Genomic DNA, 8914 nt, shown 5'->3' on the forward strand with positions numbered 1-8914 from the left:
ACTGTTTGCCTTGAGCTTAAGCCAAAGAAAGGAGTTTGTGGAAGGTGTGAGGTTACTTGGCGAGGGCACACACCCATTTATACACAAGGATTTTGCCTTGCAAGTTGACGAAAGAGAGAGTCCTGTAGCCCAGCACCTCCTGTCCCGCAGCAGGGAGCTTCTCCAGCCCCAGAGGTCTTGCTTGTCGGGGCTCAGTAGCAGGCTCAGCTGGTCTGCCGAGGGCCCGGGGCTCTCCCTGCATGCTCTGCCTCTCCCAGACTGTAAAACAATGACTGAATCATGTTCTGCTTTGGAAACCGAACCTCCCCCCACCACGCACACACATCCACGTGTCCCCACAAGAAACAGTGGGACCTGCAATTCAGTGCAGACGTGATGCGTCTGAGTGGGAGGACAGCAGCAGCTCCTGTATGTTTGCACGAGATAGGCAGGAGAGGCAGCCAGAGATCAGAGCACTGCCCAAGCACGGGTCTGGGAGCTGGGATAGCCCCAGTGCAGATGTTCAGGGCGCGGTTCCTGGCCGTAGGTGGGAGAGATGGCCGGTCCCTGTGGCTCCAGTCATGGAGCAGCATCATGCAGATGGCAAGGGACTGATTTGACCCAAAAAGGCTTTGGCTGGCTTCAGCAGACCTCTGGCCAGTGTGCCAGGGGGTGAGGCTCGGGGCAGCCCCCACGGTGGAGCTGCACGATGTGGTAGGCAGCAGGTTGGGCTAGCACGAGCTGAGGTGGTGACTCCCTCACAGCGGGAGGTGGAAGACCAGGGGTGGTGCTGTGGCTGAGGGTGCTAAGCTGTGCTGGGACCTGCTGGGTTTTGCAGGGCCCCACTTTGGCTGGCGACAGTGGGGTGAGCTCCCTGGAGAGGCTTCGTACCTGTGGATGACTCTTAAGCCCCTCTGTGTCTTGGCTACCCTGCTTGGTCATGTCTGGCTCTTGGCCATGCAGTGATTTGGGAACGTTGCTGGCATTTCAGGAAAGGAGTCGCTAAGGAAATCTCTCTAAGGACTACCTTTGTCTTTCCCAAACCCTTGTGAGTGCATCACACAGAGCCTTTCTGGTGGCCCAGTGAACCCAAGAGCAGCTTTGTGCTGGTGCCTTCCCGTGTGTTACCCAGACAGGGTGAGCTGCGTTACACATTGATACTCTACATCCTCTACCAAAAGCTCTTTTGTGTTGACGGACCTTATTTAAAAGTCAGGCAATTATGCACAAGCACAGCAGTCCCAACACCAACACCTCAGACCAGCTGAGCTTCCCCGTGAACTGGTTCTGTGCCTGCGTGGCAGATACCTTCCTCCAGCCCACCTCCCCTTCTCCCAGCTCCCGTCGGTCGAGCCCGGACCTGCTGAGCATCTCCAGCTTTGCGTGTCTCTGGCACGTACCAGACACATCGGTCCGTTCCTCAGGGCTTTCTGAGACCAGGGCTGTGCTCCGGCAGTGGTGTGCTGTGGGAAAGCTTCCTTTGCCTAGGTAGATTTATCTATTACATGTGGCTGGTGGGTCTGGAAGGTGATTGGTTGCGCTACGTATTATTTACTGCCTCTCAGACAAAGTAGGTCACCAATCCGTCATAGATTTATTTTGTGTGATGCACAGGAGAAGGCAGTGAGATCCTATTTCTTCCCTGTCCTCCTCCTCCTCCCCACCCACAGGCGATAGGAGGGAGGACTGTGAAACCCCGAGGAGATGGGCCTGGTCTGGCGCCGTGGGGGCTCTTGGTCTGCCCGAGCAGAGCCTGTGACCCCAGGGAGGATGGCTTGTGCCAGGGCAGCTGGCTAATCGGCTGCCCACGTGCTGATTTTGGTTTGCCTTGAGATGTTGGGCTGCAAATGTCAGTGGCCCGGGAGATGCTCTCTGGGTGCTCTCTGCTGGTCGTCCCCGAGCAATTTGCCCTGGTTTTGCATCAGCAGGGCATTCACATGTGGTATTTGTGTTAGAAAAGGCACACTTAAGCATAAAATGTTTGTGTTATTCCTTCTGTTGTTTTTTCTGGGTAAGTGACCTCCAGAGGTGTCTTTCAAGATAAAATGAGGGGAGATGAACTCTTTTTCTGCTTGATAAAAAGCTATGCTGTGTCTGTTGCCGGTGTTTTGGAGTATTCTGTGGCTGACTGGAGACCTACTAAGTTTCCTCTGTTATCAGGAACAACCCACAAGGAAATATGAAACTTTCCCCATCTCTCTCCCTTATCTTGTTTAAGATTCTAGTTGGGGGTTTTACCGGTGCCCATCTGGCTCTGGGCTGGCTGCTTTCCCCTCCTGTCCCTGGGGCCACGTCCCTGGGACAAGGGCGATGCCAGGACATCAGAATGACTTTGGGAGGTGGAGATGACCAGGAGCCCAGGTCGGGGTGGGAAGCTGGTGAGTACATAACAGAATAACTCAGTAAGGACAAAGAGCTCCAACCCTGCATCAGCCAGCAAAGGCGAGGAAAGCAAAGCTGCTGTTTCTGAGGATAAGTGGAGTCCCAGTCCTCCTCTTGAAAAAGAAAAAAGAAAAAAGCCATTTTGGGTGGTACTGATAAGGAATCAACTAAATTCCTCCTTTCTGTGTCCCCATCTCTGCAAGAGATCATTCAGCTATTCGGCTAAGGCTTCACACATGGGGCTTTTGAAAGCATCTTGGTGCAAGTGCTTGGAAAATGCTATCATTTAAATCCATGATAGCTCTGTTAGGAAACATGCCCCAGGCATTGCACTCTTGGTATCACAGGGTATATGTCTGGTAACGCTTCCTATCACCCAAGCCGTAAATAATGTGAATCAAATGCAACATCAGCCTGCCGGGGCTCATCGGCAGCCTCAGGCCACGGGCCAAAAAGTGGTCCAATGTGCCCAGATGGGCTCCCAGCGAAGGCTGGGGCTGTGTGACAGAGCCTGGTGTCCTCACAGGCAGGAGAACCTCCCAGACGAGCTTTACTAGGACATCTGCCTGCTGCCGGTGGGTCTGCTTGCCCTGCTCTCCACTGGACCTTCTCCGTTGGGTGGTGGGAGAGGCAAAGCGAAGAAGAAAGGGATCAGTCCATCTTTTTCTTGGAAAGAAGTAATAGAGTTTCTGGAAACAAACCTGGGAGTAAACAGCTGAGCGCCATCGACTGTGTGATGCTCAGACAGCCGTCCGTAGCAGGAGGTGTGAGTAAATCCTGCTTAGCCTGGACTTTTGGTGGCACCATTGAGGTTAAAGAGGAAGGTCTGTTAGATCCTCCACTGATGTCTCCCCCCGTTCTTCTGATAAAATATGGAATTGGGAGATTTTGAAAGCGCTGCTGCAGTTACTGAAATGCTTTTACACCACTTAGTGCTTGCTTCTGCCCACACATGCCTCTGAATAATCCTAAGTTTCCTCTATAATTATGTTTATTACACACTTGCTATGGTGACACACTATCCTGCACTGTGGATGAGACTGCAGCCAAGCTGGAATTCTGCTCCGGGCGAGCAGCTGATTCCTGGGGTGCTGCCGGGGTGTGGGAGGGAAATCCGGTAGTCTTTCTGTCAAGCTCCCCCTGCCCAAGATGGCGTCACAGCAGGTTGCACAGAAATTAATACCGTGATCAACTTTCTTGTGTATTTTGGTACCAGCAAGCTAATTAATAATGATGGGTCAACAGTTTTTAGGCTTTTAGGATTAACACCAGGTTTAGAAGAGGATCACATGCATGTCTGAGCTGCAGTGTGCAGATGTAGGCAGTTAGGTTGCAGTAAATGATATATGACCCACATTTTGAAGTTTAAAAAAAAAAAAAAGTTAATTTCTTGGATATGAAGGTTACAGACTTAATTGCCGCCTTTCCCACCTGCCCCAACTTATTGGATCCCTCTTATTTAGGACAAAATAAAGACTTTTGCTTTATCAGGTAAATGATGTTTTTTGCGGTGAGTTGACCCAGTCCCCTATTGCTTCACATTATTTTAAGAATTGCCTCCTTGATGCATTGCAGGGGCAAATTGTCAGCTGAGGTGTTGGTGGCATCTCATGTCCCAAAAGAAGGTTGCTGAGACTCAGAGATCAGTGGAGCTCCACGTGTGAGCTGCAGTTCAGGAAACTCATGATACCCTGATGGCTTCGTCGTGGGGCAGATCCTGGGTTGGACAAGCTGTGGACTCTGCTGTGGTGCAAGTCTTCAGCTTCAAAACTCCACTGTTTGGTGTTAGATGCTTTCTGAAGGCTTTCATTTCTACAGATGTGACTTATTGCTAGGAAAAAAAAAAAAAAGCCTGCACTGAAGTTCCTCCTTTCTAGAGGTGCCAGTCTGCCTTTTCAGGTCTCCTCTCAGAAGGCAAAGCAAGCAGAGGGCTGGGAAGCGCTGACGTGTTGGTTTGCAAGGGCAGCTGTGATAATCTTGTGGGTACTGGTCCATCTTGAGCTCTGGCTTCTGTTATGGTTCTGCCTAAAGGCTATTTTGCAGTGACCTCGCTTGGGGGGTCAAAGGAAAGGAAGGCCCTCAAAGACTTTCATTCTCTACAAACTTAGGGTAAGACCGTACAGCTCCAAATAATGGAGAACTCACTGGAGATGGCACCCCTCAGTTTGCTTTTCAATCCGGGGTCCCACCCCTGTAGCAACCGCAGAAGAGACGACTGGAATATCTGCCATGTCGAAGGCTGAGAGGACGGCCAGCTCCGCCTGCAGAGTCATGCCTGGAGAGCCCCTTGGTCTCAGGTGGCCTCCCTGCAGGAAAGTGATGGAGCAGGATTGGTTTTAAATGTATTGTCTTTTCTGAAAGTAGGTTGATGTGGGGATGAATCATCTGGATGAGTTGGCCAGGACTCTGCATATAATTGCTGGACCAGGGTGTACGCCTTCCTCCTGTCTTGTAGTACACAGCGAGATGCTTGCTGTGGGTGCTGGGCTCTGCAGATGGTGTTTGTGTAAGGGTAGAGCACCTTGTGGCTGGCACAGCGCCTTCCTGACATGTTTGATGCTTATACCAGCCTGGCCTGGTCTGAAGCCAGTGCTAATGCTGTTGAGCAGGAGGTTGAATGAGACAGCTCCAGCCTGACTTATCCAATCATTTCCCAACACTGCAAAGGTTTGCCAACCTACCCTGGACACAGATAATTGCTCTCATCCTGCCGCCCGGGCTGACGTGGCTAAGGCAAGCCACTGCTCCCTTGGTGGGCTGTGAGTGGAGGGCAAGGAGTCCCCTCGCCTTGCTGCACTTCAAGCTGCTTGGCATAACAGAGAGATGGTGAGGCCCTGCCTCCCTCTCTGCATAGCTGTACCATGAAGCCTTTGCCATGGTGACCTTTCCTACCCCCTTCATCTCCCGGTCATCTTCATCACCTCTTCCTTTCCCCTGTCCTTACCAGCTGCTTCTCTCTTTTTCTCTGAATACCGTTAACCTCAGCAGCAAAAGGATAATCCTTCAGACAGGAGCTCGGCCAGCTCAGCCCCTCCGGAAAGCTCCTTCCTGCATCCCCAGCGGAGACTGCCTGCCTGCCTCATACCGCAGCTTTCCTTCACCCTCAAGGAAGAAGACTCCAGAGCAATGAGCGATGCATGGCAAGGGGTGCCGTTAGCACCCTGCAATGATTGCCAGGCAGTGAGCATGGGTGGCCTGCCTGCCTGCCGGGAGCGAGTCGGCCACATTGCATAGCGTGCTGGATACCAATAGGGTAATCAGCACATAAGCTGCAAATTAAAATATAAGTATACTGCAGCGAGAAGGTGCTTGTGCAATGGACCTTGAAATGCACTGTTTGCATAGTTGATGAGAGAGAGTTAATGGTTCTACAGTAACTCTGCGCTGCACGTATGGAAACGCATGGGCCTGCCCTGCTGCCACTGGCTCCCCGACCTGCGGCGCTGGTGGTCCTGTGCTGGCTGTGAAGGAAGTCCTGCTCCCACCTGGGTTCATCCCAGTGGCTACAGCCCTTGCAGCAGAGCTGGGGGTAAGCTCTCGGTTCAGTTTACACTGAAATTTTGCCTAACAGTGCTGGTTGCGATGTTTAGGGAGGCAGGAGCGGGCTGACCCAGCTGCTCCAGGGAGCAGAGATCGGGGTGTGAGCTAGCAGTGGCAAGGAGGTGGCCAGGGAGCTGCAGCCTCTCGTGCTCCTCGGTGACTCCTCTCCTGCAGTACCTGCTGTAAGCTGGCTATTTGCTCGCCCCCACCTGCGTGCTGGAGGTGTGGGGGGCTTCGGTTTAATCACCGTTTGTCAAAGTCCTTTGAGATCATTGGAGGAAAAATGCAGTCGTAGAAGGTTTGTATAACAAGCCAGACCCCAATTAGCTCTTCTCTCATTCTTGCCCATCCATGAGGTCTGAGCAGATTCAACATTTACTCAGGTGGCAAAGTCAAACATGGTCAGTACACCTGTTAAACAGACTGGCGCACAAATTAAGGGTGAATGACAATAGATAATTCCTCTTACAATGAACATGGAAAATTAAACAGAGAGGGCAGGAATTAGGTGGCCTTCTATTTTCCAGAGATTATTCCCAAGGAAGTTTCTTACCACCTTTGCTGGGCGGGGGCTGCCCTGCAGACCATGGCTGTTGCTTCGCCTCTAGATGTATAAATGTCCAACCGTCTGCTGTTTTCCTTTTTCCCCCTCCAAGCAGTTGTGCTTGCTCAAAGTGCCTCCTTCCCTCAAGCTTTGATCCTGCAGCAAAGTCGGAGTTGTAGAAGATGTTGGCAAGGAGGACTGTGGCAACGGGAGCCCAAGGTCTGGATGCTGCTGAAGCTCGGTGTGAGTTTTGGGTCAGGGCTGGCCTGGGGTTGAGCTAAGTCCCCGGTGTTGGTGCAGGGTTTTTTGTGAGCCGCTTAATGGAGTTGTTCTCACAACGACCCTATGAGGCAGAGAAATACTGTAATATGAGGGGAGATGAGGTGTGGGGGGGTCTGCGCTGGTCTTCAGCTCTAACCATGGAGCAACACACCTGCCACTCTGTAATGGGGCAGAAAATCGAGTGTAGGGAAAAACCTGTGGAGGAAAACTTGAATTTTTGCAAAACACCCATCTCCACATCCAGGTGCTGATGCAGGGTCTGTCCTGGGGCAGGGATGTCTGCTGCGGGGGAAGTGGCATCGCTGGCAGGATGGACAGGGAGTGAGGGGTGCACAGGGGTCCTGCGCTCAGAGAGGGTCCCTTCACAGGAATCACCTTTCCTAGCCTGGCTTTCTGAGAAAAGCAGCACTGGCATGTGGGAAGAGGCGCTTTGGCTATGCTTTTACTTGCTGAAGGAGGGATCTTCCAGCCGTTGCATACTTAATGGCTTCCTAGCGTCATTCATTAACCTGACAAGTCGACCAGTGAACCCAGAGCAATGATTCTAGCTGCTTGCCAGGACATCTCTTTTTACCCCAATAAACTTTCCCACTCCTCCTAGCTCAGCTGATGAATCTGCCCTGAGATGCAGAAAAGGGTATCTCCAAAACAATGAATCCATGTCAAAAGATTTGTGAGTAGCCAGCCAAACAATTCCAGCTACAGAAAGACACAAGAAAGAACATTATTCCCAAAAGCGCCGCATTATTGATTAAGCATTTGTGATCCATAAAACATAGTAACAACGTGGGGCTGGCTGCAGAATGAATTCTACCAAAAAGGTCTTCTTTTACCATCTCTGATCCTCAAGGACGAGGGTAAAGTAAGTTTAGTACCAAGCAGGAATTCATTTGTATAATAATGGTTTTTGATGACTCGCAAAGGTTATTTTATGATTAGCCATCTAATTATAAAATGGCCAACAAATTCATCTTACCCAAATCTGCATCAGCTAAATTATGAAATGCCCTTGTTTTATGCAAATTCTGGAAATATTGCTTCTCTAACCTCCCAACCCCTCTGTCTGTCAATAAGGCTTGCATGGAGCATAAATCTTAGGGCAGCGCCAGAGCTCGATTCAACTGCAAATAACACGTGGCGAATTAATTCTGCAGGAGTACCCAGGGGGCGGTGAACGGTGTGAGCACGGGGCAGACGTGGGTGCCTAACCCCGTGGTGTGGCTTGAGCTGGGCTGCCCCATCCAGGGAGGTGCAGGGGTTGGCAACAGGAGGTAGGAGGGATGTGTATTTCTAGGGAAGGGTTCACTGATCATCCGAGGGACTGGAGATGTGAGATCATAGAATCATAGAATCATTAAGGTTGGAAAAGACCTCTAAGATCATCAAGTCCAACTGTCAACCCAACACCACCATGCCCACTAAACCGTGTCCCTAAGCGCCACATCTACACGTCTTTTAAATACCTCCAGGGGTGGGGACTCCACCACTTCCCTGGGCAGCCTGTCCCAATGTTTCACCACTCTTTCAGTAAAGACATTTTTCCTCACATCCAATCTAAACCTGCCCTGGCGCAACTTGAGGCCATTTCCTCTCGTCCTATCGCTTGTTACTTGGGAGAAGAGACCGACCCCCACCTTGCTACAACCTCCTTTCAGGTGGTTGTAGAGAGCGATGAGGTCTCCCCTCAGCCTCCTCTTCTCCAGGCTAAACAACCCCAGTGCCCTCAGCCGCTCCTCATCAGACTTGTTCTCCAGACCCTTCACCAGCCTCGTTGCCCTTCTCTGGACACGCTCCAGCACCTCAACGTCCTTCTTGTAGTGAGGGGCCCAAAACTGAACACAGTATTCGAGGTGCGGCCTCACCAGGGCCGAGTACAGGGGCACGATCACTTCCCTGCTCCTGCTGGCCACACTATTTCTGATACAGGCCAGGATGCCATTGGCCTTCTTGGCCGCCTGGACACACTGCCGGCTCATGTTCAGCCGGCTGTCGACCAGCACCCCCAGGTCCTTTTCCGCCAGGCAGCTTTCCAGCCACTCTTCCCCAAGCCTGTAGCGCTGCATGGGGTTGTTGTGGCCGAAGTGCAGGACCCGGCACTTGGCCTTGTTGAATCTCATGCAGTTGGCCTCGGCTCATGGATCCAGCCTGTCCAGGTCCCTCTGCAGAGCCTTCCTACCCTCGAGCAGA

The sequence above is a fragment of the Aptenodytes patagonicus genome, chromosome 14, assembly GCF_965638725.1.
Source record: "Aptenodytes patagonicus chromosome 14, bAptPat1.pri.cur, whole genome shotgun sequence".
In the NCBI taxonomy this organism is placed as follows: Eukaryota; Metazoa; Chordata; class Aves; order Sphenisciformes; family Spheniscidae; genus Aptenodytes; species Aptenodytes patagonicus.